Source organism: Schistocerca gregaria, unplaced genomic scaffold (assembly GCF_023897955.1).
Source record: "Schistocerca gregaria isolate iqSchGreg1 unplaced genomic scaffold, iqSchGreg1.2 ptg000327l, whole genome shotgun sequence".
Lineage (NCBI taxonomy): Eukaryota > Metazoa > Arthropoda > Insecta > Orthoptera > Acrididae > Schistocerca > Schistocerca gregaria.
The window spans coordinates 8,312,022-8,330,361 of record NW_026061797.1 but is presented as its reverse complement, the minus strand read 5'-3'; positions in this window follow the sequence as shown (position 1 = coordinate 8,330,361).

The following is an 18,340-nucleotide window of genomic DNA, read 5'->3' as shown; positions in this document are numbered from 1 at the left end:
AGCCGCGTTGCACGGGAGAATGTGAAAAGTGTTCATATGTAGTAAAAACCAACCTGAGAAATCCGTCCGTTTTCGTCATTTGTTATCGAATCGACTTAAAGCCAGATCGTCACATTGGCCGCTCTTCTCTCTGAAACGGTTGTACTTATCGTCTGCAAAGCTATGTCACGTGCTGCGGTATGCGGTGACACTGAAAGCACCATAGTAGAACACAGATTAAGCTTCTAAGTTGATGTAATAGCCAGTAAGAAGTAGTACAATTCAAGTTTTAGGTACTGATTATTGAGTTTTTAGCTGGCTTTGGTGCCTTGGACATGAGCTAGGACCTTAAGATTCTGCATGAAGGGAGGACTAGCAGCCGAGTTGCACGGGAGAATGTGAAAAGTGATCATATGTAGTAAAAACCTCAGAAATCCGTCCGTTTTCGTCATTTGTTATCGAATCGACTTAAAGCCAGATCGTCACATTGGCCGCTCTTCTCTCTGAAACGGTTGTAATTATCGTCTGCAAAGCTGTGTCGCGTGCTGCGGTATGCGGAGAAACTAAAAGCACCATAGTAGAACACAGATGAAGCTTCTAAGTTGATGTAATAGCCAGTAAGAAGTAGTACAATTCAATTTAAAGGTATCGATTATTGACTTTTAAGCTGGCTTTGATGCCTTGGACATGAGCTAGGACCTTAAGATTCTACAGGAAAGGAGGACTAGCAGCCGAGTTGCACGGGAGAATGTGAGAAGTGTTCATATGTAGTAAAAACCTGAGAAATCCGTCCGTTTTCGTCATTTGTTATCGAATCGCCTTAAAGGCAGATCGTCACTTGGCCGCTCTTCTCTCTGAAACGGTTGTATTTAACGTCTGCATAGCTATGTCGCGTACTGCGGTATTCGGAGACACTAAAAGCACCATAGTAGAACACAGATGTAGCTTCTAAGATGATGTAATAGCCAGTAAGAAATAGTACAATTCAAGTTTTAGGAATCGGTTATTGACTTTTTACCCTTGTTTGGTGCCTTGGACATGAGCTAGGAACTTAAGATTTTACATGCAGGAGGACTAGCAGCCGAGTTGCACGGGAAAGTGTGTAAAGTGTTCATATGTAGTAAAAACCTGAGAAATCCGTTCGTTTTCGTCATTTGTTATCAAATCGACTTAAAGCCAGATCGTCACATTGGCCGCTCTTCTCTCTGAAACGGTTGTACTTATCGTCTGCAAAGCTATGTCGCGTGCTGCGGTATGCGGAGACACTAAAAGCACCATAGTAGAACACATATGAAGCTTCTAAGATGATGTAATAGCCAGTAAGAAGTAGCACAGTTCAAGTTTTAGGTATCGATTATTGACTTTGTAGCTGGCTTTGGTGACTTGGAGATGAGCTTGGACCTTAAGATTCTGGATGAAAGGAGGAGTAGCAGCCGAGTTGCACGGGAGAATGTGAAAAGTGTTCATATGTAGTAAAAGCCTGAGAAATCCGTCCGTTTTCGTCATTTGTTATCGAATCGACTTAAAGCCAGATCGTCACATTGGCCGCTCTTCTCTCTGAAACGGTTGTACTTATCGTCTGCAAAGCAATGTCGCGTGCTGCGGTATGCGGAGACACTAAAAGCACCATAGTAGAACACAGATGAAGCTTCTAAGTTGATGTAATAGCCAGTAAGAAGTAGTACAATTCAATTTAAAGGTATCGATTATTGACTTTTAAGCTGGCTTTGATGCCTTGGACATGAGCTAGGACCTTAAGATTCTACATGAAAGGAGGACTAGCAGCCAGGTTGCACGGGAGAATGTGAGAAGTGTTCATATGTAGTAAAAACCTGAGAAACCCGTCCGTTTTCGTCATTTGTTATCGAATCGACTTAAAGCCAGATCGTCACATTGGCCGCTCTTCTCTCCGAAACGTTTGTACTTATCGTCTGCAAAGCTATGTCGCGTGCTGCGGTATGCGGAGACACTAAAAGCACCATAGTAGAACACAGATGAAGCTTCTAAGTTGATGTAATAGCCTGTAAGAAGTAGTACAATTTACGATTTAGCTATCGATTTTTGACTTTTTAGCTGGCTTTGGTGCCTTCGACATGAGCTAGGACCTTAAGATTCTGCATGAAAGGAGGACTAGCAGCCGAGTTTCATGGGAGAATGCGAAAAGTGTTCATATGTAGTAAAAACATGAGAAATCCGTCCGTTTTCGTCATTTGTTATCGAATCGACTTAAAGCCAGATCGTCACATTGGCCGCTCTTCTCTCTGAAACGTTTGTACTTATCGTCTGCAAAGCTATGTCGCGTGCTGCGGTATGCGGAGACACTAAAAGCACCATAGTAGAACACAGATGAAGCTTCTAAGTTGATGTAATAGCAAGTAAGAAGTAGTACAATTCAAGTTTTAGGTATCGATTATTGACTTTTTAGCCGGCTTTGGTGCCTTGAACATGAGCTAGGACCTTAAGAATCTGCATGAAAGGAGGACTAGCAGCCGAGTTGTACGGGAGAATGTCAAAAGTGTTCATATGTAGGAAAAACCTGAGAAATCCGTCCGTTTTCGTCATTTGTTATCGAATCGACTTAAAGCCAGATCGTCACATTATCCCCTCTTCTCTGAAACGGTTGTACTTATCGTCTGCAAAGCTATGTCGCGTGCTGCGTTATGCGGAGACACTAAAAGCACCATAGTAGAACACAGATGAAGCTTCTAAGTTGATGTAATAACCAGTAAGAAGTAGTACAATTCAAGTTTTAATTATAGATTATTGACTTTTTAGCTGGCTTTGGTGCCTTGGACATGAGCTAGGACCTTAAGATTCTGCATGAAAGAAGGACTAGCAGCCGAGTTGCACGGGAGAATTTGACAAGTGTGCAAATGTAGTAAAAACCTGAGAAATACGTCCGTTTTCATAATTTGTTATAGAATCGACTTAAATCAGGATCGTCACATTGGCCGCAGTTCTGTCTGAAACGGTTGTACTTATCGTCTGCACAGCTATGTCGCGTGCTGCGGTATGCGGAGACACTAAAAGCACCATAGTAGAACATAGATGAAGCTTCTAAGTTGATGTAATAGCCTGTAAGAAGTAGTACAATTTACGATTTAGGTATCGATTTTTGACTTTTTAGCTGGCTTTGGTGCCTTCGACATGAGCTAGGACCTTAAGATTCTGCATTAAAGGAGGACTAGCAGCCGAGTTTCATGGGAGAATGCGAAAAGTGTTCATATGTAGTAAAAACATGAGAAATCCGTCCGTTTTCGTCATTTGTTATCGAATCGACTTAAAGCAAGATCGTCACATTGGCCGCTCTTCTCTCTGAAACGGTTGTACTAATCGTCTGCAAAGCTATGTCGCGTGCTGCGGTATGCGGAGACACTAAAAGCACCATAGTAGAACACAGATGGAGCTTCTAAGTTGATGTAATAGCCAGTAAGAAGTAGTACAATTCAAGTTTTATGTATCGATTATAGACTTTTTAGCTGGCTTTGGTGCCTTCCACATGACTTAGGTCCTTAAGTTTCTGCATGAAAGGAGGACTAGCAGCCGAGTTTCATGGGAGAATGCGAAAAATGTTCATATGTAGTAAAAACATGAGAAATCCGTCCGTTTTCGTCATTTGTTATCGAATCGACTTAAAGCAAGATCGTCACATTGGCCGCTCTTCTCTCTGAAACGGTTGTACTAATCGTCTGCAAAGCTATGTCGCGTGCTGCGGTATGCGGAGACACTAAAAGCACCATAGTAGAACACAGATGAAGCTTCTAAGTTGATGTAATAGCAAGTAAGAAGTAGTACAATTCAAGTTTTAGGTATCGATTATTGACTTTTTAGCCGGCTTTGGTGCCTTGAACATGAGCTAGGACCTTAAGATTCTGCATGAAAGGAGGCCTAGCAGCCGAGTTGCACGGGAGAATGTCAAAAGTGTTCATATGTAGTAAAAACCTGAGAAATCCGTCCGTTTTCATAATTTGTTATAGAATCTACTTAAATCAGGATCATCACATTGGCTGCAGTTCTGTCTGAAACGGTTGTACTTATCGTCTGCAAAGCTATGTCGCGTGCTGCGGTATCCGGAGACACTAAAAGCACCATAGTAGAACATAGATGTAGCTTCTAAGTTGATGTAATAGCCAGTAAGAAGTAGTACAATTTACGTTTTAGGTATCGATTTTTGACATTTTAGCTGGCTTTGGTGCCTTGGACATGAGCTAGGACCTTAAGATTCTGCATGAAAGGAGGACTAGCAGCCGAGTTTCATGGAAGAATGCGAAAAGTGTTCATATGTAGTAAAAACCAGAGAAATCCGTCCGTTTTCGTCATTTGTTATCGAATCGACTTAAAGCAAGATCGTCACATTGGCCGCTCATCTCTCTGAAACGGTTGTACTTATCGTCTGCAAAGCTATGTCGCGTGCTGCGGTATGCGGAGACACTAAATGCACCATAGTAGAACACAGATGAAGCTTCTAAGTTGATGTAATAGCCAGTAAGAAGTAGTACAATTCAAGTTACAGGTATCGATTATTGACGTTTTTTCTGGCTTTGGTGCCTTGGACATGAGCTAGGACCTTAAGATTCTGTATGAAAGGAGGACTAGCAGCCGAGTTGCATGGGAGAATGTGAAAAGATTTCATATGTAGTAAAAACCTGAGAAATCCGTCCGTTTTCGTTATTTGTTATCGAATCGACTTAAAGCCAGATCGTCACATTGGCCCCTCTTCTCTGAAACGGTTGTACTTATCGTCTGCAAAGCTATGTCGCGTGCTGCGGTATACGGAGACACTAAAAGCACCATAGTAGAACACAGGTGAAGCTTCTAAGTTGATGTAATAGCCAGTAAGAATTAGTACAATTCAAGTTTTATGAATCGATTATTGACTTTTTAGCTGGCTTTGGTGCCTTGGACATGAGCTAGGACTTTAAGATTCTGCATGAAAGGAGGACAAGCAGCCGAGTTGCATGGGAGAATGTGAAAAGTGTTCATATGTAGTAAAAATATGAGAAATCCGTCCGTTTTCGTCATTTGTTATCGAATCGACTTAAAGCCAGATCGTCACATTATCCCCTCTTCTCTGAAACGGTTGTACTTATCGTCTGCAAAGCTATGTCGCGTGCTGCGTTATGCGGAGACACTAAAAGCACCATAGTAGAACACAGATGAAGCTTCTAAGTTGATGTAATAACCAGTAAGAAGTAGTACAATTCAAGTTTTAATTATAGATTATTGACTTTTTAGCTGGCTTTGGTGCCTTGGACATGAGCTAGGACCTTAAGATTCTGCATGAAAGGAGGACTAGCAGCCGAGTTTCATGGGAGAATGCGAAAAGTGTTCATATGTAGTAAAAACATCAGAAATCCGTCCGTTTTCGTCATTTGTTATCGAATCGTCTTAAAGCAAGATCGTCACATTGGCCGCTCTTCTCTCTGAAACGGTTGTACTAATCGTCTGCAAAGCTATGTCGCGTGCTGCGGTATGCGGAGACACTAAAAGCACCATAGTAGAACACAAATGAAGCTTCTAAGTTGATGTAGTAGCCAGTAAGAAGTAGTACAATTCAAGTTTTATGTATCGATTATTGACTTTTTAGCTGGTTTGGTGCCTTGGACATGAGCTAGGACCTTAAGATTCTGCATGAAAGGAGGACTAGCAGCCGAGTTGCATGGGAGAATGTGAAAAGTGTTCATATGTAGTAAAAACCTAAAGAAATCCGTCCGTTTTCGTCATTTGTTATCGAATCGACTTAAAGCCAGATCGTCACATTGGCCGATCTTCTCTCTGAAACGGTAGTATTTATCGTCTGCAAAGCTATGTCGCGTGCTGCGGTATGCGGAGACATTAAAAGCACCATAGTATAACACAGATGAAGCTTCTAAGTTGATGTAATAACCAGTAAGAAGTAGTACAGTTCAAGTTTTAGGTATCGATTATTGACTATTTTGCTGGCTTTTGTGCCTTGGACATGAGCTAGGAGCTTAAGATTCTGCATGAAAGGAGGACTAGCAGCCACGTTGCACGGGTGTATGTGAAAAGTGTTCATATGTAGTAAAAACCTTAGAAATCCGTCCGTTTTCGTCATCTGTTATCGAATCGACTTAAAGCCAGATCGTCACATTGGCCGCTCTTCTCTCTGAAACGGTTGTACTTATCGTCTGCAAAGCTATGTCGCGTGCTGCGGTATGCGGAGACACTAAAAGCACCATAGTAGAACACAGATGAAGCTTCTAAGTTGATGTAATAGCAAGTAAGAAGTAGTACAATTCAAGTTTTAGGTATCGATTATTGACTTTTTAGCCAGCTTTGGTGCCTTGAACATGAGCTAGGACCTTAAGATTCTGCATGAAAGGAGGACTAGCAGCCGAGTTGCACGGGAGAATGTCAAAAGTGTTCATATGTAAGAAAAACCTGAGAAATCCGTCCGTTTTCGTCATTTGTTATCGAATCGACTTAAAGCCAAATCGCCACATTGGCCCCTCTTCTCTGAAACAGTTGTACTTATCGTCTGCAAAGCTATGTCGCGTGCTGCGTTATGCGGAGACACTAAAAGCACCATAGTAGAACACAGATGAAGCTTCTAAGTTGATGTAATAACCAGTAAGAAGTAGTACAATTCAAGTTTTAATTATAGATTATTGACTTTTTAGCTGGCTTTGGTGCCTTGGACATGAGCATGGACCTTAAGATTCTGCATGAAAGAAGGACTAGCAGCCGAGTTGAACGGGAGAATTTGACAAGTTTTCAAATGTAGTAGAAACCTGAGAAATACGTCCGTTTTCATAATTTGTTATAGAATCGATTTAAATCAGGATCGTCACATTGGCCGCAGTTATGTGTGAAACGGTTGTACTTATCGTCTGCACAGCTATGTCGCGTGCTGCGGTATGCAGAGACACTAAAAGCACCATAGTAGAACATACATGAAGCTTCTAAGTTGATGTAATAGCCTGTAAGAAGTAGTACAATTTACGATTTAGGTATCGATTTTTGACTTTTTAGCTGGCTTTGGTGCCTTGGACATGGGCTAGGACCTTAAGGTTCTGCATGAAAGGAGGACAATAGCCGAGTTGCATGGGAGAATGTGAAAAGTGTTCATATGTAGTAAAAATATGAGAAATCCGTCCGTTTTCGTCATTTGTTATCGAATCGACTTAAAGCCAGATCGTCACATTATCCCCTCTTCTCTGAAACGGTTGTACTTATCGTCTGCAAAGCTATGTCGCGTGCTGCGTTATGCGGAGACACTAAAAGCACCATAGTAGAACACAGATATAGCTTCTAAGTTGATGTAATAACCAGTAAGAAGTAGTACAATTCAAGTTTTAGGTATAGATTATTGACTTTTTATCTGGCTTTGGTGCCTTGGACATGAGCTAGGACCTTAAGATTCTGCATGAAAGAAGGACTAGCAGCCGAGTTGCACGGGAGAATGTGACAAGTGTTCATATGTAGTAAAAACCTGAGAAATCCGTCCGTTTTCGTCATTTGTTATCGAATCGATTTAAAGCTAGATCGTCACATTGGCCGCCCTCCTCTCTGAAACGGTTGTACTTATCGTCTGCAAAGCTATGTCGTGTGCTGCGGTATGCGGAGACACTAAAAGCACCATGATTGAACGCAGATGAAGCTTCTAAGTTGATGTAATAGCAAGCAAGAAGTTCCACAATTCAAGTTTTAGGTATCGATTATTGACTTTTTAGCCGGCTTTGGTGCCTTGGACATGAGCTAGGACCTTATGATTCTGCATGAAACGAGGACTAGCAGCCGAGTTGCACGGGAGAATGTGAAAAGTGTTCATATGTAGTAAAAAACTGAGAAATCCGTCCGTTTTCGTCATTTGTTATGGAATCGACTTAAAGCCAGATCGTCACATTGGACGCTCTTCTCTCTGAAACGGTTGTACTTATCGTCTGCACAGCTATGTCGCGTGCTGCGGTATGCGGAGACACTAAAAGCACCATAGTAGAACACAGATGAAGCTTCTAAGTTGATGTAATGGCCAGTAAGAAGTAGTACAATTCAAGTTTTGGGTACTGATTATTTACTTTTTAGCTGGCTTTGGTGCCTTGGCCATGAGCTAGGACCTTAAGATTCTGCATTAAAGGAGGACTAGCAGCCAAGTTGCATGGGAGAATACGAAAAGTGTTCATATGTAGTAAAAACCTGAGAAATCCGTCCGTTTTCGTCATTTGTTATCGAATCGACTTAAAGCCAGATCGTCACATTGGCCGCTCTTCTCTCTGAAACGGTTGTACTTATCGTCTGCAAAGCTATGTCGCGTGTTGCGGTATGCGGATACACTAAAAGCACCATAGTAGAACACAGATGAAGCTTCTAAGTTGATGTAATAGCCAGTAAGAAGTAGTACAATTCAAGTTTTATGTATCGATTATTGACAGTTTAGCTGGCTTTGGTGCCTTGGACATGAGCTAGGACCTTAAGATTCTGCAAGAAAGAAGGACTAGCAACCGAGTTGCACGGGAGAATGTCAAAAGTGTTCATATGTAGGAAAAACCTGAGAAATCCGTCCGTTTTCGTCATTTGTTATGGAATCGACTTAAAGCCAGATCGTCACATTGGCCGCTCTTCTCTCTGAAACGGTTGTACTTATCGTCTGCAAAGCTATGTCGCGTGCTGCGTTATGCGGAGACACTAAAATCACCACAGTGGAACACAGATGAAGCTTCTAAGTTGATGTAACAGCCAGTAAGAAGTAGTACAATTCAAGTTTTAGGTATCGATTATTGACTTTTTAGCTGGCTTTGATGCCTTGGACATGAGCTAGGACCATAAGAATCTGCATGAAAGGAGGACTAGCTGGCGAGTTGAACGGGAGAATGTGAGAAGTGTTCATATGTAGTAAAAACCTGAGAAATCCGTCCGTTTTCGTCATTTGTTATCGAATCGACTTAAAGATAGATCGTCACATTAGCCGTTCTTCTCCCTGAAACGGTTGTACTTATCGTCTGCAAAGCTATGTCGCGTGCTGCGGTATGCGGAGACACTAAAAGCATCATAGTAGAATACAGATGAAGCTTCTAAGTTGATGTAATAGCCAGTAAGAAGTAGTACAATTCAAGTTTTGGGTTCGGATTATTTACTTTTTAGCTGGCTTTGGTGCCTTGGACATGAGCTAGGACTTTAAGATTCTGCATTAAAGGAGGACTAGCAGCCAAGTTGCATAGGAGAATGCGAAAAGTGTTCATATGTAGTAAAAACCTGATAAATCCGTCCGTTTTCGTCATTTGTTATCGAATCGACTTAAAGCCAGATCGTCACATTGGCCGCTCTTCTTTCTGAAACGGTTGTACTTATCGTCTGCAAAGCTATGTCGCGTGCTGCGGTATGCGGAGACCCTAAAAGCACCATAGTAGAACACAGATGAAGCTTCTAAGTTGATGTAATAGCCAGTAAGAAGTAGTACAATTCAAGTTTTACCTATCGATTATTGTCATTTTAGCTGGCTTTGGTGCCTTGGACATGAGCTAGGACCTTAAGATTCTGCATGAAAGAAGGACTAGCAGCCGAGTTGCACGGGAGAATGTGAAAAGTGTTCACATGTATTATAAACCTGAGAAATCCGTCCGTTTTCGTCATTTGTTATGGAATCGACTTAAAGCCAGATCGTCACATTGCCGCTCTTCTCTCTGAAACGGTTGTACTTACCGTCTGCAAAACTATGTCGCGTGCTGCGTTATGCGGAGACACTAAAATCACCACAGTGGAACACAGATGAAGCTTCTAAGTTGATGTAATAGCCAGTATAAGTAGTACAATTCAAGTTTTAGGTATCGATTATTGACTTTTTAGGTGGCTTTGATGCCTTGGACATGAGGTAGTACCTTAAGATTCAGTATGAAAGGAGGACTAGCAGCCGAGTTGCATGGGAGAATGTGAAAAGTGTTCATATGTAGTAAAAAACTGAGAAATCCGTCCGTTTTCGTCATTAGTTATGGAATCAACTTAAAGCCAGATCGTCACATTGGCCGCTCTTCTCTCTGAAACGGTTGTACTAATCGTCTGCAAAGCTATGTCGCGTGCTGCGGTATGCGGATACACTAAAAGCACCATAGTAGAACACAGATGAAGCTTCTAAGTTGATGTAATAGCCAGTAAGAAGTAGTACAATTCAAGTTTTATGTATCGATTATTGACTTTTTAGCTGGCTTTGGTGCCTTGGACATGAGCTAGGACCTTAAGATTCTGCATGAAAGGAGGACTAGCAGCCGAGTTGCATGGGAGAATGTGAAAAGTGTTCATATGTAGTAAAAACCTGACAAATCCGTCCGTTTTCGTCATTTGTTATCGAATCGACTTAAAGCCAGATCGTCACATTGGCCGATCTTCTCTCTGAAACGGTAGTATTTATCGTCTGCAAAGCTATGTCGCGTGCTGCGGTATGCGGAGACATTAAAAGCACCATAGTATAACACAGATGAAGCTTCTAAGTTGATGTAATAACCAGTAAGAAGTAGTACAGTTCAAGTTTTAGGTATCGATTATTGACTATTTTGCTGGCTTTGATGCCTTGGACATGAGCTAGGAGCTTAAGATTCTGCATGAATGGAGGACTAGCAGCCACGTTGCACGGGAGTATGTGAAAAGTGTTCATATGTAGTAAAAACCTTAGAAATCCGTCCGTTTTCGTCATTTGTTATCGAATCGACTTAAAGCCAGATCGTCACATTGGCCGCTCTTCTCTCTGAAACGGTTGTACTTATCGTCTGCACAGCTATGTCGCGTGCTGCGGTATGCGGAGACACTAAAAGCACCATAGTAGAACACAGATGAAGCTTCTAAGTTGATGTAATAGCAAGTAAGAAGTAGTACAATTCAAGTTTTAGGTATCGATTATTGACTTTTTAGCCGGCTTTGGTGCCTTGAACATGAGCTAGGACCTTAAGATTCTGCATGAAAGGAGGACTAGCAGCCGAGTTGCACGAGAGAATGTCAAAAGTGTTCATATGTAGTAAAAACCTGACAAATCCGTCCGTTTTCATAATTTGTTATAGAATCTACTTAAATCAGGATCATCACATTGGCTGCAGTTCTGTCTGAAACGGTTGTACTTATCGTCTGCAAAGCTATGTCGCGTGCTGCGGTATGCGGAGACACTAAAAGCACCATAGTAGAACATAGATGAAGCTTCTAAGTTGATGTAATAGCCAGTAAGAAGTAGTACAATTTACGTTTTAGGTATCGATTTTAGACTTTTTAGCTGGCTTTGGAGCCTTGGACATGAGGTAGGACCTTAAGATTCTGCATGAAAGGAGGACTAGCAGCCGAGTTGCACGGGAGAATGTGAAAAGAGTTCATATGTAGGAAAAACCTGAGAAATCCGTCCGTTTTCGTCATTTGTTATCGAATCGACTTAAAGCCAAATCGTCACATTGGCCCCTCTTCTCTGAAACAGTTGTACTTATCGTCTGCAAAGCTATGTCGCGTGCTGCGTTATGCGGAGACACTAAAAGCACCATAGTAGAACACAGATGAAGCTTCTAAGTTGATGTAATAACCAGTAAGAAGTAGTACAATTCAAGTTTTAATTATAGATTATTGACTTTTTAGCTGGCTTTGGTGCCTTGGACATGAGCTAGGACCTTAAGATTCTGCAAGAAAGAAGGACTAGCAACCGAGTTGCACGGGAGAATGTCAAAAGTGTTCATATGTAGGAAAAACCTGAGAAATCCGTCCGTTTTCGTCATTTGTTATGGAATCGACTTAAAGCCAGATCGTCACATTGGCCGCTCTTCTCTCTGAAACGGTTGTACTTATCGTCTGCAAAGCTATGTCGCGTGCTGCGTTATGCGGAGACACTAAAATCACCACAGTGGAACACAGATGAAGCTTCTAAGTTGATGTAATAGCCAGTAAGAAGTAGTACAATTCAAGTTTTAGGTATCGATTATTGACTTTTTAGCTGGCTTTGATGCCTTGGACATGAGCTAGGACCTTAAGAATCTGCATGAAAGGAGGACTAGCTGGCGAGTTGAACGGGAGAATGTGAGAAGTGTTCATATGTAGTAAAAACCTGAGAAATCCGTCCGTTTTCGTCATTTGTTATCGAATCGACTTAAAGATAGATCGTCACATTGGCCGCTCTTCTTTCTGAAACGGTTGTACTTATCGTCTGCAAAGCTATGTCGCGTGCTGCGGTATGCGGAGACCCTAAAAGCACCATAGTAGAACACAGATGAAGCTTCTAAGTTGATGTAATAGCCAGTAAGAAGTAGTACAATTCAAGTTTTACCTATCGATTATTGTCATTTTAGCTGGCTTTGGTGCCTTGGACATGAGCTAGGACCTTAAGATTCTGCATGAAAGAAGGACTAGCAGCCGAGTTGCACGGGAGAATGTGAAAAGTGTTCACATGTATTATAAACCTGAGAAATCCGTCCGTTTTCGTCATTTGTTATGGAATCGACTTAAAGCCAGATCGTCACATTGCCGCTCTTCTCTCTGAAACGGTTGTACTTACCGTCTGCAAAACTATGTCGCGTGCTGCGTTATGCGGAGACACTAAAATCACCACAGTGGAACACAGATGAAGCTTCTAAGTTGATGTAATAGCCAGTATAAGTAGTACAATTCAAGTTTTAGGTATCGATTATTGACTTTTTAGGTGGCTTTGATGCCTTGGACATGAGGTAGTACCTTAAGATTCAGTATGAAAGGAGGACTAGCAGCCGAGTTGCATGGGAGAATGTGAAAAGTGTTCATATGTAGTAAAAAACTGAGAAATCCGTCCGTTTTCGTCATTAGTTATGGAATCAACTTAAAGCCAGATCGTCACATTGGCCGCTCTTCTCTCTGAAACGGTTGTACTAATCGTCTGCAAAGCTATGTCGCGTGCCGCGGTATGCGGATACACTAAAAGCACCATAGTAGAACACAGATGAAGCTTCTAAGTTGATGTAATAGCCAGTAAGAAGTAGTACAATTCAAGTTTTATGTATCGATTATTGACTTTTTAGCTGGCTTTGGTGCCTTGGACATGAGCTAGGACCTTAAGATTCTGCATGAAAGGAGGACTAGCAGCCGAGTTGCATGGGAGAATGTGAAAAGTGTTCATATGTAGTAAAAACCTGACAAATCCGTCCGTTTTCGTCATTTGTTATCGAATCGACTTAAAGCCAGATCGTCACATTGGCCGATCTTCTCTCTGAAACGGTAGTATTTATCGTCTGCAAAGCTATGTCGCGTGCTGCGGTATGCGGAGACATTAAAAGCACCATAGTATAACACAGATGAAGCTTCTAAGTTGATGTAATAACCAGTAAGAAGTAGTACAGTTCAAGTTTTAGGTATCGATTATTGACTATTTTGCTGGCTTTGATGCCTTGGACATGAGCTAGGAGCTTAAGATTCTGCATGAATGGAGGACTAGCAGCCACGTTGCACGGGAGTATGTGAAAAGTGTTCATATGTAGTAAAAACCTTAGAAATCCGTCCGTTTTCGTCATTTGTTATCGAATCGACTTAAAGCCAGATCGTCACATTGGCCGCTCTTCTCTCTGAAACGGTTGTACTTATCGTCTGCACAGCTATGTCGCGTGCTGCGGTATGCGGAGACACTAAAAGCACCATAGTAGAACACAGATGAAGCTTCTAAGTTGATGTAATAGCAAGTAAGAAGTAGTACAATTCAAGTTTTAGGTATCGATTATTGACTTTTTAGCCGGCTTTGGTGCCTTGAACATGAGCTAGGACCTTAAGATTCTGCATGAAAGGAGGACTAGCAGCCGAGTTGCACGAGAGAATGTCAAAAGTGTTCATATGTAGTAAAAACCTGACAAATCCGTCCGTTTTCATAATTTGTTATAGAATCTACTTAAATCAGGATCATCACATTGGCTGCAGTTCTGTCTGAAACGGTTGTACTTATCGTCTGCAAAGCTATGTCGCGTGCTGCGGTATGCGGAGACACTAAAAGCACCATAGTAGAACGTAGATGAAGCTTCTAAGTTGATGTAATAGCCAGTAAGAAGTAGTACAATTTACGTTTTAGGTATCGATTTTAGACTTTTTAGCTGGCTTTGGAGCCTTGGACATGAGGTAGGACCTTAAGATTCTGCATGAAAGGAGGACTAGCAGCCGAGTTGCACGGGAGAATGTGAAAAGAGTTCATATGTAGGAAAAACCTGAGAAATCCGTCCGTTTTCGTCATTTGTTATCGAATCGACTTAAAGCCAAATCGTCACATTGGCCCCTCTTCTCTGAAACAGTTGTACTTATCGTCTGCAAAGCTATGTCGCGTGCTGCGTTATGCGGAGACACTAAAAGCACCATAGTAGAACACAGATGAAGCTTCTAAGTTGATGTAATAACCAGTAAGAAGTAGTACAATTCAAGTTTTAATTATAGATTATTGACTTTTTAGCTGGCTTTGGTGCCTTGGACATGAGCTAGGACCTTAAGATTCTGCATGAAAGAAGGACTAGCAGCCGAGTTGAACGGGAGAATTTGACAAGTGTTCAAATGTAGTAAAAACCTGAGAAATACGTCCGTTTTCATAATTTATTATAGAATCGACTTAAATCAGGATCGTCACATTGGCCGCAGTTCTGTCTGAAACGGTTGTACTTATCGTCTGCACAGCTATGTCGCGTGCTGCGGTATGCAGAGACACTAAAAGCACCATAGTAGAACATACATGAAGCTTCTAAGTTGATTTAATAGCCTGTAAGAAGTAGTACAATTCAAGTTTTGGGTACTGATTATTTACTTTTTAGCTGGCTTTGGTGCCTTGGCCATGAGCTAGGACCCTAAGATTCTGCATTAAAGGAGGACTAGCTGCCAAGTTGCATGGGAGAATACGAAAAGTGTTCATATGTAGTAAAAACCTGAGAAATCCGTCCGTTTTCGTCATTTGTTATCGAATCGACTTAAAGCCAGATCGTCACATTGGCCGTTCTTCTCCCTGAAACGGTTGTACTTATCGTCTGCAAAGCTATGTCGCGTGCTGCGGTATGCGGAGACACTAAAAGCATCATAGTAGAATACAGATGAAGCTTCTAAGTTGATGTAATAGCCAGTAAGAAGTAGTACAATTCAAGTTTTGGGTACGGATTATTTACTTTTTAGCTGGCTTTGGTGCCTTGGACATGAGCTAGGACTTTAAGATTCTGCATTAAAGGAGGACTAGCAGCCAAGTTGCATAGGAGAATGCGAAAAGTGTTCATATGTAGTAATAACCTGATAAATCCGTCCGTTTTCGTCATTTGTTATCGAATCGACTTAAAGCCAGATCGTCACATTGGCCGCTCTTCTTTCTGAAACGGTTGTACTTATCGTCTGCAAAGCTATGTCGCGTGCTGCGGTATGCGGAGACCCTAAAAGCACCATAGTAGAACACAGATGAAGCTTCTAAGTTGATGTAATAGCCAGTAAGAAGTAGTACAATTCAAGTTTTACCTATCGATTATTGTCATTTTAGCTGGCTTTGGTGCCTTGGACATGAGCTAGGACCTTAAGATTCTGCATGAAAGAAGGACTAGCAGCCGAGTTGCACGGGAGAATGTGAAAAGTGTTCATATGTATTATAAACCTGAGAAATCCGTCCGTTTTCGTCATTTGTTATCGAATCGACTTAAAGCCAGATCGTCACATTGCCGCTCTTCTCTCTGAAACGGTTGTACTTACCGTCTGCAAAACTATGTCGCGTGCTGCGTTATGCGGAGACACTAAAATCACCACAGTGGAACACAGATGAAGCTTCTAAGTTGATGTAATAGCCAGTATAAGTAGTACAATTCAAGTTTTAGGTATCGATTATTGACTTTTTAGGTGGCTTTGATGCCTTGGACATGAGGTAGTACCTTAAGATTCAGTATGAAAGGAGGACTAGCAGCCGAGTTGCATGGGGGAATGTGAAAAGTGTTCATATGTAGTAAAAAACTGAGAAATCCGTCCGTTTTCGTCATTTGTTATGGAATCAACTTAAAGCCAGATCGTCACATTGGCCGCTCTTCTCTCTGAAACGGTTGTACTAATCGTCTGCAAAGCTATGTCGCGTGCTGCGGTATGCGGATACACTAAAAGCACCATAGTAGAACACAGATGAAGCTTCTAAGTTGATGTAATAGCCAGTAAGAAGTAGTACAATTCAAGTTTTATGTATCGATTATTGACTTTTTAGCTGGCTTTGGTGCCTTGGACATGAGCTAGGACCTTAAGATTCTGCATGAAAGGAGGACTAGCAGCCGAGTTGCATGGGAGAATGTGAAAAGTGTTCATATGTAGTAAAAATATGAGAAATCCGTCCGTTTTCGTCATTTGTTATCGAATCGACTAAAAGCCAGATCGTCACATTGACCGCTCTTCTCTCTGAAACGGTTGTACTTATCGTCTGCAAAGCTATGTCGCGTGCTGCGGTATGCGGAGACACTAATAGCACCATAGTAGAACACAGATGAAGCTTCTAAGTTGATGTAATAGCATGCAGGAAGTAGTACAATTCAAGTTTTAGGTATCGATTATTGATTTTTAGCTAGCTTTGGTGCCTTGGATATGAGATAGGACCTTAAGATTCTGCATGAAAGGAGGACTAGCATTCGAGTTGCACGGGAGAATGTGAAAAGTGTTCATATGTAGTAAAAACCTAAAGAAATCCGTCCGTTTTCGTCATTTGTTATCGAATCGACTTAAAGCCAGATCGTCACATTGGCCGATCTTCTCTCTGAAACGGTAGTATTTATCGTCTGCAAAGCTATGTCGCGTGCTGCGGTATGCGGAGACATTAAAAGCACCATAGTATAACACAGATGAAGCTTCTAAGTTGATGTAATAACCAGTAAGAAGTAGTACAGTTCAAGTTTTAGGTATCGATTATTGACTATTTTGCTGGCTTTGATGCCTTGGACATGAGCTAGGAGCTTAAGATTCTGCATGAATGGAGGACTAGCAGCCACGTTGCACGGGAGTATGTGAAAAGTGTTCATATGTAGTAAAAACCTTAGAAATCCGTCCGTTTTCGTCATTTGTTATCGAATCGACTTAAAGCCAGATCGTCACATTGGCCGCTCTTCTCTCTGAAACGGTTGTACTTATCGTCTGCACAGCTATGTCGCGTGATGCGGTATGCGGAGACAATAAAAGCACCATAGTAGAACACAGATGAAGCTTCTAAGTTGATGTAATAGCAAGTAAGAAGTAGTACAATTCAAGTTTTAGGTATCGATTATTGACTTTTTAGCCGGCTTTGGTGCCTTGAACATGAGCTAGGACCTTAAGATTCTGCATGAAAGGAGGACTAGCAGCCGAGTTGCACGAGAGAATGTCAAAAGTGTTCATATGTAGTAAAAACCTGACAAATCCGTCCGTTTTCATAATTTGTTATAGAATCTACTTAAATCAGGATCATCACATTGGCTGCAGTTCTGTCTGAAACAGTTGTACTTATCGTCTGCAAAGCTATGTCGCGTGCTGCGGTATGCGGAGACACTAAAAGCACCATAGTAGAACATAGATGAAGCTTCTAAGTTGATGTAATAGCCAGTAAGAAGTAGTACAATTTACGTTTTAGGTATCGATTTTAGACTTTTTAGCTGGCTTTGGAGCCTTGGACATGAGCTAGGACCTTAAGATTCTGCATGAAAGGAGGACTAGCAGCCGAGTTGCACGGGAGAATGTGAAAAGTGTTCATATGTAGGAAAAACCTGAGAAATCCGTCCGTTTTCGTCATTTGTTATCGAATCGACTTAAAGCCAAATCGTCACATTGGCCCCTCTTCTCTGAAACAGTTGTACTTATCGTCTGCAAAGCTATGTCGCGTGCTGCGTTATGCGGAGACACTAAAAGCACCATAGTAGAACACAGATGAAGCTTCTAAGTTGATGTAATAACCAGTAAGAAGTAGTACAATTCAAGTTTTAATTATAGATTATTGACTTTTTAGCTGGCTTTGGTGCCTTGGACATGAGCTAGGACCTTAAGATTCTGCATGAAAGAAGGACTAGCAGCCGAGTTGAACGGGAGAATTTGACAAGTGTTCAAATGTAGTAAAAACCTGAGAAATACGTCCGTTTTCATAATTTATTATAGAATCGACTTAAATCAGGATCGTCACATTGGCCGCAGTTCTGTCTGAAACGGTTGTACTTATCGTCTGCACAGCTATGTCGCGTGCTGCGGTATGCAGAGACACTAAAAGCACCATAGTAGAACATACATGAAGCTTCTAAGTTGATGTAATAGCCTGTAAGAAGTAGTACAATTCAAGTTTTGGGTACTGATTATTTACTTTTTAGCTGGCTTTGGTGCCTTGGCCATGAGCTAGGACCTTAAGATTCTGCATTAAAGGAGGACTAGCAGCCAAGTTGCATGGGAGAATACGAAAAGTGTTCATATGTAGTAAAAAGCTGAGAAA